Here is a 14,608-nt window from a genome sequence, read left to right as displayed (position 1 = left end):
TGAGGGCATAGCAGCCCGTTCAAATCAATGGGCTGCTATGCCTGTGCAAATGTGGGCCGCCATCCCGCATACATGTGAACCGCCAACCCGCATACATGTGAACCACCAACCCGCATACATGTGAACCAGGCCTAAAGCAATAGTAAAGTCATTAATAGATAAAAACACCGGTCCTCCTGCAGGTTTAACCACTTCTGGATCGCAAGGATTTGCCCCTTTAAAGACCAGGCCATCGGATCAGAGCGCCAGGACCAGTCATCACCAGGTAGGCCAGACACTGCTTGATGGCTATATAATAATGTAATGTGGGCTGCTATGCGTGTGTGTATGTATGTATGTATGTATGTATGTGTATGTGTGTATATATATATATATATATATATATATATATTAGAGCTGCACGATTCTGGCCAAAATGAGAATCACGATTTTTTAGCTTAGAATAAAGATCACGATTCTCTCACGATTCTCTGTGTAACAAAAAAAAAAATTGGGATAACTTTACTGTTACGTTTTTTTTTTTTTTATTCATTAAAGTCTATTAATTGCGTTTGAAAGACTGCTGCGCAAATACAGTGTGACATAAAATATTACAACAATCGCCATTTTTTTCTGTAGGGTCTCTGCTAAAAAATATATATAAAATGTTTGGGGGTTCTAAGTACTTTTCTAGCAAAAAAAACTGATTTTAACTTGCAAGCAACAAGTGTCAGAAAAAGATCCAGTCTTTAAGAGGTTAAACTTCCTTTCTCCCTGGCAGAGGGAAGGAAAAGATACAATGTAATCATTTTTGTTTATAGTTACTGGGAGACTTAATTCTGAAAGGCATTAGCTGTGTGAATGAGTCATCCAGCTCACTGAAATGTATCAATTCACAAGTCAGACCCAGGAGCAGATAAACTCGGTATTTTAAAAATGCCACAATAACAATACCGTGGCTATGCAATACCGCGATATATCGAATTACCGAAAACCGGCATATGTCTACTCCCAACCTCTAGAGATTAAACCCCAAACCCTGGGCCTCCATCGGTTAACTGTACCCAAATCCCTGATCACCCCATGCCCTCTGGCAAGAGCATCAATCGACACAATTTAGTTTCTAACCCTCTTCTTCCCTTTGGAATGCCTGCTCGGTCTGTAACAAACTAGATTCTGTCCATGACCTCTTTATCACTAACTACTTGCTGTTACTGAAACCTGGCTTCATGAATCCAACACTGCTGCTCCTGCTTCCCTCTCCCATGATGGCCTTCTCTGGACTCACTTCCCTAGACCCTGTGGATGGAAGGGAGGTGGAGTGGGAATGCTTCTAGCCCCACATAGCATCTTTTAGGTACTTCACCCACCTGCCTCTCTGTCTCTCCTCATTTGAGGCACATTGTATTTAACTACTTTCTTCAGTTTCTTTTAGAAGTGCTGTGATCTATCTGCCACCTGGACCCGTATCAACCTTTCTTCACTGGCTACCCTACTTTCTCTCTTCTGAAATTCCCAAAATCATTCTTGGTGACTTCAACATCACTGTTAAAACTACACTCCTCCCCAATGCTATCCCGACCTTAGCTAAGCCCCCAGTCCTCGACATCATACTCGGGGATAACCCGACTAAGTTGATCTCTGCACTCTACCTGGAGCTCAGGTGTAAAGCTACGGATGCTGTGTCTGACAGGGCCAAAGCCCGATGGGTGGAGGACCTGTGCCCCCTGGAAGAAACAGACTGGGACTCTATCCTTGACTTCCCGCGCCTCTCGCCCGCTAGGCTTCCTGATAGATTGACCCAACTCTATATACTTCACAAGGCATATTTAACAGCGGCTCACATTGCACGCTATCACCCCGACTTTAGTCTGCAATGCCCTAGATGCCATGCACACACAGGCGCCTTCTATCACCATATCTGGTCCTGCCCATTGGTTCAACCCTTCTGTCTCCAGATTATCAAATTCCTGCATGATCACATGGGCTCCCCACTACAGCTGGACCCAAGGGTATGTCTCCTGGGACTGTTCCCCGACTCTGATATAGATAAATTCCTCTCTACCCTACTACACGAAACTTTATTCTGCACTCGCAAGTTGATCACCAGGACGTGGACGAGGCCCCCAACCTCCCTCCTTTCAGGCATGGAGAGCAGACGTGAATTCTACCCTGCTGTATAAAAAGTTGATTTATAGCCACAGGGGTTGCCCTGCCAAATACGAGAAAGTGTGGGGCAGATGACTGGAAACAGTTTCCACGTGTTCTGACTAGACCTCCCTCCTCCTTGCATTGCTGTGAGTGTCTATCCCAGTGCTGATTTTTACTCTTATTTTTTGTTGTCCCCCCTGTGGCGGCCGCACCGCAATGCTCTTGACCCTTGCTATGTTGCCTGATAAACCTTCTTAAGTGTCGAGTGGTTTGTGATCATCCCCGTTTGCACATGGATAATTTTCTATTGTACTGTTCGTATTATGGCCTTTAAGTGTTATTCTTCTTTGTGATTTGTAATGCACTGTTGCAATAAACTTTGTTTTAAAAGGAAAACTAACACTCCTGCTACTTCTAAACTTCTCAATCTAACCTCCTCTTTTGACCTAAAGCAATTGATTCATGCTTCTACTCACTCTAATGGCAACACCCTTGACTTTGTATTCTCCTACCTATGCACTCTGTGCAACCTCTCCAACAATCCTTTTTCTCTCTGATCACCAAAATATTAGTTTCATAATATCCGAGACTCTCCCCTCCTCTCCCTCCAACCACCTAACAGTTACCCTTTGCCACCTAACCCTTTTCTTCCCTTCTACTGACCACCTCTATGACAAAATCTCACCCATGTCCTGCCACAATCTAACCACTTCTGTCTACAATAGATCTGTCCTACACCCTGGATGAGCTCGCCCCCCTCAGTACACACAGATTAGGCCCCGAACACTACAGCCTTGGCAAACAGACGACACAAGAAGTCTCAAAAAACATCTCTTGAGCTAATTAATTAAAAAAAAAACATCTCTTGAGCGCCTCAGGTGTAAGAATAAAGCCTCGTACACACGCAACGATTATCGGCCGACCGATCGTCCGACTTTTGTCCATAGTGATGTTTTGTTAGTTGGAATGTGCCGAGACTGCACACGAATTTTCTCGCCCAACAAAAATCTACTTCAGAAGTGATGTCATGTGCTGGTTTACTTTCCTTGTGTTTTTTCTTCTCTAAGCATGCCCAGTCTTGCTCATCAGATTTTTGTCTGGCAAAATCTGTACTGACTGACGGAAAATCGGCCATTGTGTTGACGGCCAACAAAAATGTTATAGTCTGCACACCAGATTTTTTTCGGCCGAAAAGTCGGAGTCGGTTGTCGGAAGCATCATACTAACAAGCCGAAAATTGGCAGATCGGACGTTGGCCGAGAATTCCCTGCCAATTTTCGACGCGTGTCTACGGGGCTTAAGTCTTCTAAAGACTTCAACCAATATAAATCTGCCCTTCAAAAATACAATTCCTGTCTCCTCACTGCCAAGCAGACCTATTTCATCACTCTCATTAACAACTTATCCCATGCCCATCAACCCTTCTCTACCCTTAACGCTACTTTGTCCTTGATTGCCTTTATCCACTAACTGATCCACTGCCCAGGAGATTGTAAATCACTACAAAAATAAGATTGATACAATTTGTGATGAGATCTCTGCTGTACAGATATCACTCCATATTCACAGGCACAATCAACTCTTCCCTTTTTCAACCTTGCTACTATAGACGAGGTTGCTAAACTTTTTTCAACACCCACCCAACCACCTGCCCCCTGGACCCTGTACCGTTGAAAATACTGCGGTCATCCTCTGACTTTATCCTACACTCTGTAAACCACATCTTCAATATCTCCCACTCTTCAGGCATCACTCCCATACTTAAAAAGACCTTCATTGGACCCCACCAATCTGAACAACCTACACCCCATCTCCTTGCTCCCCTTTTCCTCCAAACTTCCTGAATGTCTAGTCTACAACCAACTGAGCGCCCATTTCACTGACAATAATCTTCTTGATCCCTTGAAATCAGGATTTCATCCTCAACACTCCACAGAAAATGCTCTCCTTAAACTCTCAAATCATCTGCTAATGGCCGAACCCAATGAACGCTATTCTGTACTCCAACTTCTGGACCTCTCTGCTGCCTTTGACACAGTAGACCACCCCCTCTCCTGCTTAAAAAACTCTAATCCTTTCGTCCCTGTGACTGTACTCTTTGCTAGTTCTCATCCTACCTATCCCACTACACCTTCAGCGTCACAACTTTACTTCCTCCTCTCCCTTTCTCCGTTGGGGTCCCCCTAGGTTCTTTTCTTGGACCACTCCTATTCCTGATCTAAACCTCTTGCCTTGGTGAGCTTTTAGCCTCCATGGCTTCCAATACCATTTCTATGCTGATGCCACCCAAATCTATGTCTCTACCCCTCATCTTATTCCATCAGTCTCCTCACATATAACTAATTTACTAACAAACATATCAGCCTGGATGTCACATCACTTCCTCAAACTCAATCTATCCAAAACCGAGCTCATAATATTTCCTCCCCCACGTGTCCCTTCCCCTGACTTCTCTGTCAAAATTAATGTCTCAACTATCCACTCGTCCCCACATTTCAGAGTTCTAGGTGTAATCCTGGACTCTGAACTATTCTTTCAGCCACACATCCAATCACTGTCCAAAGCTTGAATCCTCAACATCTCCATAATACTCCCCTTCCTAATCAAGGACATCATGAAGCTCCTAGTTCCCTCACTGGTCATCTCTTGCAACTTCCTCCTCATTGGATTACCTTTACTTTGGCTATCTCCCCTTCAGTCCATCATGAAAGCTGCTGCCAGGGTTATCCACCTTACCAACCACTTAGCATCTGCTACTCTGCCAATCCCTCCACTGACTTCCATTCAGTGTCCACCAACCCTCTCTGCCAATCCCTCCACTGGCTTCCATTCAGTGTCCACCACGCCTCTCTGCCAATCCCTCCACCGTGTCCGTTCAGTGTCCTCCACCCCTCTATGCCAATCCCTCCACTGGCCTCCATTCAGTGTCCTATAAAGCCTTCCACAACTCGGCTCCCAGCAACATCAGTAGCCTAGTCTCACAATACCTACCAAATTGTTCTCTCGGTTCCTCCAAAGACCTCCTGCTCTCTAGCTCCCTCGTCACCTCCTCCCATGCTTGTCTTTAGGAATTCCCTGAGCCTCTCCCATCTTCTGGAACTCCCTATCCCAAGTTGTCTGTCTATCTCCTACTCTGTCCACTTTTAGACCATCCCTGAAAATCCTTCTCTTCAGAGAAGCCTTTCCTGCCCCACTTTTATTTTCTCCATCAGCTCATCTCCCACAGTAAATGCATTTTGTATCCTTTGACCCTCCCTCTTAGATTGTAAGCTCTAATTAGCATTGTATCTGTACTGTCTACCCTCACGTTGTGCAAACTGTTGGCACAATATAAATCCTGTATAATAGTAAAAATAATAATATATGTGTGTATCATCATCTGCTGGAGATGAAATACATCACAGTGGAGGAAGAGGACGGACATGACGGGGGAGTTACTGGGTGTAAATAGCAAGAAAGAAAGAAAGAAAGAACTTATTACCTCCTCTGCTGTCTCTTCCAGTAATGTCTCCTTACTACTTCTTACCTCATGGAACTTCCTGTCTGTAGCTGACATCACTTCCTGTCTTCCATAGAGACTTCCTGTCTGGGTAGAAGTAAGATCCCCACCTTGTGGAGCGCAGAGAATCTGTAGCCCCGAGAAACGTCTCGTAGTGTAAGGTGACCAGATTTTTAAAATGAAATCCGGGGACATATTTATTTATTTATTTCTGGCAAATGGTAAACTATTTTATAAGCATATTTTCTTCTAATGATCTATGCGGTGTATGTGGGATGTGTTTATGTAATGATTGTATGATATATACGTTATTTCTCACATTTCCTCCATGAGATAGAAAAAAGAAGATAAAGATACTGTTTGGAATTTTTTGGGATAGGGCTACCAAATGTTAAGAGGATAAGATAGAGCAAAAACCTGGAGGGGGGGCGGCTAAATTCAAATCCAATCCGGGCAGGAGTGATGGTGTCACCCTCTTTGCAAAAGGTAAGAAATATTGCAGAGCTGCAATGCCCAAATAGTGGTGAAACACCCCCCCCCCATATATAATTATAATAAAAATATGCACATCAATTGTACATTGTATTATGATTATATATCGGGCGGTCTCACCGCTGCAATATTTCTTCCCTTTTGCAGAGAGGGTGACACCATCACTACTATATTCTAATACACAGAATGATTAGAATATCTGTTATTATTATTGTGTGTGGTGTGTAATGATTTCACCATTATTTGCACAATGAAGCTCTGCAATTTCTCTAAATATTTTTGCAGAGGGGGTGACACCATCACTACTATGTTACAATACATTGGTGGATTTGCACTGGATATTCATGTTTAGGTGTCACCATTGCACTAATATTATAGATGAAGTGTAGGGCAGTGCTGTATTCTTGGCTTTTTATTGTTGCACGTTAGATGAGGGAACCAGGTAACAAGATTATCTTATTGCTTTTGAGATTTTTTTAGTTGCATGGTAGTTGTTTTACTTGATTTGTTATGTCCCCTGTGGACTGGTAATGGTAACCAGTGGCCCTGCATATTGGTGGTCAGTGTGCTACCTGTATGCTTGTGCTACATGCAGGGTGCAGGAAGATGCTACGTGCAGGGTTCAGGAGGATGCTCAGTGCAGGGTTCAGGATTCAGGAGGAGGCTACGTGCAGGGTGCAGGGTTCAGGAGGAAGCTATGTGCAGGGTGCAGGGTTTAGGAGGAAGCTACTTGCAGGGTTCAGGAGGAGGCTACGTGCAGGATGCAGGGTTCAGGAGGAGGCTACGTGCAGGGTTCAGGAGGAGGCTACGTGCAGGGTGCAGGGTTAAGGAGGAGGCTACGTGCAGGGTTCAGGAGGAGGCTCCATGCAGGGTTCAGGAGGAGGCTCCATGCAGGGTTCAGGAGGAGGCTACGTGCAGGGATCAGGAGGAGGCTACGTGCAGGGATCAGGAGGAGGCTACGTGCAGGGATCAGGAGGAGGCTATGTGCAGGGTTCAGGAGGAGGCTACCTGCAGGGATCAGGAGGAGGCTACGTGCAGGGTTCAGGAGGAGGCTACGTGCAGGGTTCAGGAGGAGGCTACGTGCAGGGTGCAGGGTTCAGGAGGAGGCTACGTGCAGGGTTCAGGAAGAGGCTCCATGCAGGGTTCAGGAGGAGGCTCCATGCAGGGTTCAGGAGGAGGCTCCATGCAGGGTTCAGGAGGAGGCTACGTGCAGGGTTCAGGAGGAGGCTACGTGCAGGGATCAGGAGGAGGCTACCTGCAGGGATCAGGAGGAGGCTACCTGCAGGGTTCAGGAGGAGGCTACCTGCAGGGTTCAGGAGGAGGCTATGTGCAGGGTTCAAGAGGATGCTCCATGCAGGGTTTAGGAGGAGGCTACGTGCAGGGTTCAGGATGAGGCTATGTGCAGGGTTCCAGAGGAGGCTACATGCAGGGTTCAGGAGGAGACTATGTACAGGGTGCAGGGTTCAGGAGGATGCTCTGTGCAGGGTTCAGGAGGAGGCTAAGTGCAGAGGGCAGGACTATTACCTATTTTGTTTCTTCTGTATGTAATGACAGTATACATGTAATTTTCTTGTGTGTGTGTGTGTCTGTGTGTATGTTTTGTCAGTATACGTGTGTAAATTTTTTCTGTGTGTGGGTGGGTCTGTGTAAGGTCACTCACAAGCAGCCTGTATAAAACATATACACCTCACATCACTCACACACCAAAGAGACACTACAGGGGATGGTGAGAGACTGCAGACACATTATTACAGGAGATGGTGAGAGACTGCAGACATGATACAGGGGATGGTGAGAGACTGCAGACATGAATCAGGAGATATGAGAGACTGCAGACACATCATTTCAGGAGATGGTGAGAGACTGCAGACATGGTACAGGAGATGGTGAGAGACTGCAGACATGGTACAGGAGATGGACAGAGACTGCAGACATATTACAGGAGATGGTCAGAGACTGCAGACATGGTACAGGAGATGGACAGAGACTGCAGACATATTACAGGAGATGGCCAGAGACTGCAGACATGGTACAGGAGATGGCCAGAGACTGCAGACATGGTGCAGGAGATGGCCAGAGACTGCAGACATGGTGCAGGAGATGGCCAGAGACTGCAGATATTGTACAGGAGATGGCCAGAGACTGCAGACATGGTACAGGAGATGGCCAGAGACTGCAGACATGATTTAGGAGATGGTCAGAGACTGCAGACATGATTTAGGAGATGGTCAGACACTGCAGATGTGATACAGGAGATGGCCAGAGACTGCAGACATGGTGCAGGAGAAACTGGGGACGTCTAGTCACCCTACCCTACCATACCAGACGTCTGGCATAGGAGCCGCAACCTCCTCTCTTGCGGTGCACACCTAGGAGTAGCGTGCGTGCCAACCGCCGGAGAGAGAGCGTGACCACATCACTTCCGTCTACCGATCCCGAGGCTCGGAATGCACATCCGGCGGTTAGCACACACGCTACTCCCAGGTGTGCACCGCGAGAGAGGAGGTTGCGGCTCCTATGCCAGACGGACGTACTACAGGTTCTTAGTTTATGTGAGTACATGTCTTTTTTATTGGAATAAAGAAATTTTAACGATATTACACTATCGGAGGCTCCTTTTCCCTTCTTCAGTACCCGGGGACTGTACTGGATGTTTTTCCTTACTGAGCTGATACTATATACCCTATGGCGGAGTGAGATCGAGCACAAGGAGGAAGTGCATTAGAAGGGACCAGGTTGCCGGTGTATGGGAGCGATCCCCAATATCGACCCGCTAGTTACCCCTGCAGGGGTACGGGAATCTGGTAAGCGCAAGACCCCAGGATTAGGGGAGCACTTTACCTTCCGCCCACTCACTGCACTCCGGGCATAGAGAAAAGAGCACCATAGCCACTTTATATGGACTATATAATTATAGGACTTTTTGGATTCATTCATCAGCTCTGATTGCATGATATTTGGACTGATTTGTTGTGGCGTTCTACAGTGATATCCACTTTTTTTGCTGAATTTGCACAGTTCTTTCTCTCTCACATTTGCACTGTTGTACCTATTTATTGGCAGCTATATTTATCATCTATATTTATTTATATTTATTGCTTGTGACTGTATTCCCATTTTATAATCATTATTGGTATTTTATAGAGTATATATATCCATCTATTTTAATTAATGTCCCACTCCTACAATATCACTCACTTACCAATTGCTTATTGATAAGGTAGATTCTATTGCTACCTGTATTCACTATTGCACATTAATTTTTATATTCACATTATTTATTATTTGCACAATACAGGTTTATTGTGGATTGTGCACACATCTGTTGTTTCACACACATTGTGCAACACACCGATCATTTATTGCACCAAACCTGCACACGTTCACTTTGGGTCTGCACATATTTATTCATTTATATATTCCTTTATACTAACGTGCAGATTGGCACTCTTAATTTTATTTTTAGTGTTTGTACTTTATATACACCATAACATTTTTTATTTGTTTATCTTTTATGTTTATCACATAACTTGGCTACACACAAATTTTAATCTACTTTTTACCACGCATATTTATATCGAATACACATACACACTCCATACCAATTACGAGTGATTTATTTATCATTTATCTTTAGGAGTGACACAATAATATTTAAACAATTAGATTTCCCGAACACCCCATTAGGTAGCGCCAATCACTTCCTCACCCTATCCATATATTTGATGCTTCCCTTTTAGGGTCGCATTTTCTGAAGTGGGCAGCAGCCAAGTGTGGTGTTTTTTACATAATCTCCATACACTCTTTATCCTAAGCGCGGATTTCTTTTACCATTTTTTACGGTGATTGTAGGCGTATTTGTTCCTTGCAGCAAAACAGTTGAGTTCTCTCGGTGATGTTTTGGTTATTTGCTCTAACAGGTAACTTTTCAGGACTGGCCTTCAGGGTGTTCTCCCTTCATCTTCTTCCCAACAGTATCAGTATTTCTTGCTAGAAAACTACTTAGAACCCCCAAACATCTCCCTTGGATGGCCACACTGCTGGAAGTGCGGAAACCCTGGACCGGAGGTGGAGTTTCCGCCATTAGTGACTCTGAACGGCCATGGCGTCAACTAAATGGTTTCTGAAGTATTTACGTTTTTTTTTTTAGATATGGCTGCCGGAGCACTTCTGATCACATGTAAAACGACGGCTGTAATACTTCCGGTCACTCGCAAAATGGCGGAAACTCCACTTCCGGTGCGGATTTTCTTTACTTTCAGCGGTGTGAATATTTAAGGCAGTTGGATTCTCGAGTGTGGCAGGGGCGTTTACTATGAGGATTGTCTAAGTATATACTCACAGTCAATGTCACTCGGTCACACGACATTGGTCAGAAATATTTGTGCAGACTGAGCTGTGATGTGTTTTGAGGGTCTCAAATACGAGCTTGAATGTGTTTTCATTTTCATTGTGAAAGAATAATGAGGGAGGCAGCAGATATGGAATGATGGGGGGGGGATAGTCTTGCAGAAGCACTTCTGATAGATTGTGATGTGAAAGTTTTCCTAATAGAATACAAGCGTAATAATGAGGGTATGAGTTTGTGGACTCTGAGTTAGGAAAGGGAATTTTGGAGCAATATTGTGCTTAAGAAATCGGGAAGATGTAAAGGCAGTATTTATTTATTTATTTATAAAAACAAAAAAGTTTGTATAGCTATTCATCCAGTGAAACTGTTGGTACATTTGTTCAGCAAAATCAAATGTTTTCCTGCAAATTCCTCTACAGATCGATTGTTATTCTTTAAAAAAATAAATAAATGTGGGAAATACTGCACTAAGGCCACTGGATGGAGCTGAGGATCATAGGAAATTTTAGCCTGCTAATGACCGGTTCCATTGGCAGCCCCATTCCTTGTGACATCATCACGTTGATGCAGTCATTTACATCCTGAAAGGTCCCAACCCTTGAACAGCCAATACGGGGTGTCCATGTCACCCATAGATGTGGCTAACCACAAAAGGACCCTCATGCGGTTCAGAAGATAGAAGGACCCATCCTCAGATTTGGGGCTTTTTGTGTAGTTTTTAAAAAGAAAAATCTGCTGCAGCAATAAGATAGATGAGTGGGAGGTATTCCCTACTGTTACATAACATAGATTTTCCAAGTATTATGAGACACGTAAACCTTTTCCTGTGTGTTGTCTTATGCCTCTGTAAATTTTTCTGACATTATCTCATTTTCTTCCTTATATAAAATGTGATAAGTTGGCATAAATTGATACCTACTGAAAATAATTTACTAAACACAAATCTTTCGAAAAAAAAAAAAAAAAGAACCCCCAAACATTATACAATTTTTTTTATTTTAGCAGTGGCCCAAGAGAAAAAAATGGCGGTCATTGCAATTTGTTATGTCACACGGTATTTGCGAAACGGTTTTTCAAATTTAGGGGGAAAATAAACTTTAACCATTCCCCCAAATGGACGTACCCATACGTCTTTGGGGTTCAGTGGTAATAGCGGGGTGGTGGGTGCACCTACAGGCATCATCCCGGTATCATTTTGTTCATCCGGCGATTCTGTACAAGGCAGAAGCGATCTGAGTGGATCATTAGGCACTCGATCACTTCTGCGGGTGATGGAAGGAGGTTCCACCCCCTTCCCACTGCCTCTCCCGGGCTCTCCGGTCCCATTGCGGAGGTCGGGAGCGATGTGGCTGGTGGTGATGGCTGCCCTGTACACAGAGATAGGAACTGACATCATTCCCCTCGCTCTGTAACCCTGGAGACCAGGAGCGGCGAGTATTCCCCACTTCCGGTTCTGCCCCTTTGTTTACCTGGACACCAATCTCAGTCTGATCGGCTGCAGGGGGGACCAGAGGAGAGATTTGGAGCTGTAATAGACCCCCGATCTCCCCATAAAGAGGACCTGTCATGTCCTATTCCTATTACAAGGGATGTTTACATTCCTTTTATTAGAAATAAAAGTGACCAAAAAAATGTAAAGGGAAAAAAAAAATAAATAAATATTTTTTTTTTAATAAAATAAACATTTAAAAAATAAAAACTTAAAGCGCCCCCGTCCCCGTGTACTTGCACGCAGCAGTGAACACATATTTACGTCACGCCCACATATGTAAACAGCGTTCAAACCACACATGTGAGGTATCGCCGCGAATGTTACAGCTAGAGCAATATTTCTAGCCCAAGACCTCCTCTGTAGCTCTAAACTAGTAATCCATTAAAATGTTTAAAGCATCACCTATGGAGATTTTTAAGTACCGTAGTTTGGCGCCATTTCACAAGTGTGCGTAATTTTAAAGTCTGACATGTTAGGTATCTATTTCCTCGGTGTAACATCATCTTTTACATTGTAATAAAAAATTGGGCTAACTTTTCTTTTTTTTTTTAATTGATGAAACAGTTTTTTTTTTTTGTTGTTTTAAAAATGCGTTTGAAAAATGGCTGCGCAAATACCGTGTGACATAAAATGTTGCAACGGCCACCATTTTATTCCCTAGGGTCTCTGTTGCAAAAACAATATATAATGTTTGGAGGTTCTGAGTAATTTTCTAGCAAGAAATTATGATTTTTACATGTAGGAGAGGAGTGCCAGAATAGACCAGGTATGGAAGTGGTAAAAATTGCACATGCTCGTGGAATTGCGACAAACTACGGTACTTAAAAATATCCACAGGCGACACTTACAAAGCCTTCACAGGTTACCTGTTTAGAGTTAGAGGTGTTCTAGTGCTAGTATTATTGCTTTCGCTGTAACGATCGCGGTGCTACCTCACATGTGTGGTGCGATTACCGTTTACATATGCATGTGTGACTTACGTATGCGTTCGCTCCTGTGCACAAGCACCGCGCAGGGATGGGGTCTCTTTAAATGTTTTTTTTTTCTATTTTACTCTTTATTTTTACACTGTCCCTTTTATTTTTGATCACTTTTATTCCTTTTACAAATAATGTAAACCTCCCTTGTAATAGAAATAAGGATGACAGGTCCTCTTTATGGAGACATCTGGGGTCAAAAAGACCCCAAATCTCTTCTTTAACTTTAAAAGCAAAAAAAAAAATGATTTACTTCCAGCCTGGACCAGAAGTGACGTCATGACGTCGCTCTGGTCCTCCAAGGCCATAGAGGCGATGAAAGAGTATCCACTCTTTGATCGTCTATGAGAGCAGCCAGCCGCACCATCGGATCGTTTTCCAGGCAAAAACAGTAAGCCCAAAAAACACCGGCAAGCGGCAGGATGGGGAGGAACATCCCTTCCCTCTGCTTCGGAAAGCTCATCAACCGCTCTGAATGGTGACATGAGAAAGCCAGCCGCCAGCTGGAAAAACCAATACAATGATAGCTTCAGCCATAACCCTGGTAAACCACAACGTATACAATAAGGACACCAACAATGGGTCCACTGACACAAACCATGGGGCACAATTCCTTCCAATGAAACCAAAGATGGGGCATTGTTTTTTCCCACTGACGGGACCCTTTCTGCTCCCAATGGCCACAGTCCGCCCCCCCCCCCCCCTAAAATCTGAAGGACAGTAAAGTGGCTCTTTTGTTTAGAAAGTTTGGAGACCCCCGGCTCTAGAAGAACACTACTATGAGCTCCAGAACTCTCATGCAGAAGCAAAAAATTGTGTTCACACAAATGGGTATGTAGCAGGATTCCCAGCCATTTTGCTGGATGTGGGTCCACCTGGGTTACCGCTAGCAACAACAGCACATTTAAGCATGTTATCCAAGTGTGAGCACTGAGACAAGAAACAATCCAGTACCTTTGGGTTTTTATATTTATTTTGAACTTGGATGGGAGAAGGGATGAATGGGATACTCCTCTGGCTCAACTATGCACAATTTGAGTGGGACAACTGAAAAATGCCTATTGGTGCTGACTTGACGCTGGCTGGATGCCGGTCAATGCCGGTTGACGGTGGGTAACGCTGACTTGCTGTCTGTTAACGCTGAACTGACTTCTGAGACTTTCTTGTGGCACAAAGTCCTAGGTAAAGCTTTCATTAGCACTCTTTGCTGAGGTAGCTACTTGTAGGTTTGCTGCATTGCTTAACACTTCAGGGCCCACACCGGCACCCCCTTTCTCTCACTGATCTTCAGGGCTTAGACTCTGGCACCCCCCTTTCTAAGCCTTCTCTACTGGTTAGCTGGCTCCCGGATCCCTCTGACCTTCTGCAGTGGTCCCCTCTCCTAGGCAGACCCCTGGGCAGTTTCCAGTAGTCACGACACTGCTTTCCTGGAAACTTCTGCCCCAGCAGCTCCACTCGGTCCACAGCACACTGGATCCCTCTCTGCAGCTCAACTCAACCTTCTGTCCTTTAGGCCGACCGCCAAGGACGCTTTCCTCACGCTAACAGGAGAAGAGACAGCCGTCACCCTCCTCCTGGGACTCTGCTTTCCACCAAAGACCCCTGTCATGTGCTCCCCTCAGACTTATATCTCATCCCAGGATGCATTGCGGCCAGTTCCGCCCACT

The 14,608-nt window shown here is 44.6% G+C and overlaps 4 protein-coding genes across 4 annotated transcripts in view; 1 reads left to right on the top strand and 3 right to left on the bottom strand.

Moving 5' to 3' along the window:
• LOC309549121 (uncharacterized protein) overlaps window positions 1-5,650 on the bottom strand; it is a 236,492-nt gene extending 230,842 nt beyond the window's left edge. The window contains exon 1 of the mRNA XM_082249158.1: window positions 5,612-5,650. The gene's annotated coding sequence lies outside the window, so the exon portion shown is untranslated. The remainder of the gene's footprint in view (window positions 1-5,611) is intronic.
• LOC309549119 (uncharacterized protein) overlaps window positions 1-14,608 on the top strand; it is a 2,919,967-nt gene that overhangs the window by 2,128,201 nt on the left and 777,158 nt on the right. The gene's annotated exons all lie outside the window — the stretch shown is intronic.
• Window positions 1-14,608, bottom strand: part of LOC309549117 (uncharacterized protein) — a 4,285,597-nt gene that overhangs the window by 3,604,492 nt on the left and 666,497 nt on the right.
• The window catches only part of LOC309548645 (uncharacterized protein), a gene marked incomplete at its 3' end in the record, with an annotated part of 257,244 nt that overhangs the window by 42,836 nt on the left and 199,800 nt on the right, over window positions 1-14,608 (bottom strand). The gene's annotated exons all lie outside the window — the stretch shown is intronic.

This window comes from Pelophylax lessonae (assembly GCF_965119305.1).
Source record: "Pelophylax lessonae genome assembly, chromosome: 3".
Lineage (NCBI taxonomy): Eukaryota > Metazoa > Chordata > Amphibia > Anura > Ranidae > Pelophylax > Pelophylax lessonae.
The sequence above is the reverse complement of the archived record's forward strand: the minus strand, read 5'-3'. Positions and strand labels throughout refer to the sequence as shown.